The following is a 1,463-nucleotide window of genomic DNA, read 5'->3' as shown; positions in this document are numbered from 1 at the left end:
CTAGCCATGTCTAATTCCTTTAGACTGAAGCTTTAGACTAACATTGCATGATTCCTGGAATTCTCATTAAGAATTTTGATATCTTTATTTTCTTTTCCACTTAATTTTCGAAAAATCCAAGAAAAAAATTACAAAATCATAAAAATAAAAAATATTTTATGTTTCTTGTTGAGTCTAGTGTCTCATTTTAAGTTTGGTGTCAATTGCATGTTTCTATTTTTCTTGCATTCATGCATGTGTCTTCATTAATCTTCAAGTTGTTCTTGATGATTTTCTTGTTCTGATCTTTAAATTCTCTTGTCTTGAGTGTTTTGTTGTTTTTCATATGCATTCTCATTTTGTTAGTGTCAATGGTATACAAACTGCTAAGTTTGGTGTCTTACATGCATTGTTATTTGATTTTAGTTACATTTTGATTATTAAAAATCCAAAAAAATTTTTATTTGTGTCTTTTCAAGTCAAAAATACAGAGAATTGAAGATTCAGAACATACAGCAGAGGAATTACACAGAAAAAAGCTGGGCGTTCAAAACGCCCAGTGAAGAAGGAAAACTGGCATTTAAACGCCAGCCAGGGTGCCTGGCTCGGCGTTTAACGCCCAAAAGGGTAGTGTTTTGGGCGTTAAACGCCAGAATGGATACCATTCTGGGCGTTTAATGCCAGGATGGCACAAGAGGGAAGATTCTGTTTTTAATTCAAATTTTTTTTAGGTTTTCAAAATTTTTTAAAATCAAATCTTTTTCAAATCATATCTTTTCAATCATATGTTTTTAAAATCAATTTCTTTCCATACTTGTTCTCTTCTCTTTCATATGAGCAGGAGCAAAGACAAAAGCATTCTTGTTGAGGCTGACCCTGAACCTGAAAGGACCTTGAAGTGAAAGCTAAGAGAAGCTAAGGCACAACTCTCTAAAGAGGACCTAACAGAAATCTTCAAACAAGAAGAAGACATGGCAGCCAAAAACAACAACAATGCCAACAATGCAAGGAAGGTGCTGGGTGACTTTACTGCACCTACTCCCGACTTCTATGGGAGAAGCATCTCTATCCCTGCCATTGGAGAAAATAACTTTGAGCTTAAGCCTCAATTAGTTTCTCTGATGCAACAGAATTGCAAGTTCCATGGACTTCCATTGGAATATCCTCATCAGTTTTTAGCTGAATTCTTGCAAATCTGTAACACTGTCAAGACTAATGGGGTTGACTCTGAGGTCTACAGACTTATGCTATTCCCTTTTGCTGTAAGAGACAGAGCTAGGATATGGTTGGACTCACAACCTAAAGAAAGCCTGAACTCTTGGGAAAAGCTAGTCAATGCCTTCTTGGCAAAGTTCTTTCCACCTCAAAAATTGAGTAAGCTTAGAGTGGAAGTCCAAACCTTCAAATAGAAGGAAGGTGAATCCCTCTATGAAGCTTGGGAAAGATACAAACAATTGATCAGAAAGTGCCCTTCTGACATGCTT

At 36.1% G+C, this 1,463-nt stretch overlaps 1 non-coding gene across 1 annotated transcript; it reads right to left on the bottom strand.

Moving 5' to 3' along the window:
• Positions 1-1,355: 1,355 nt before the first annotated feature.
• LOC112700234 (small nucleolar RNA R71) lies at positions 1,356-1,463 on the bottom strand. The gene has a single exon (XR_003153147.1). It is a non-coding gene; the product is annotated as a small nucleolar RNA R71 (small nucleolar RNA).

The sequence above is a fragment of the Arachis hypogaea genome, chromosome 6 (assembly GCF_003086295.3).
Source record: "Arachis hypogaea cultivar Tifrunner chromosome 6, arahy.Tifrunner.gnm2.J5K5, whole genome shotgun sequence".
Lineage (NCBI taxonomy): Eukaryota > Viridiplantae > Streptophyta > Magnoliopsida > Fabales > Fabaceae > Arachis > Arachis hypogaea.
Note: the sequence above shows the minus strand (reverse complement) of the source record. Positions and strands in the feature narration are given on the sequence as shown.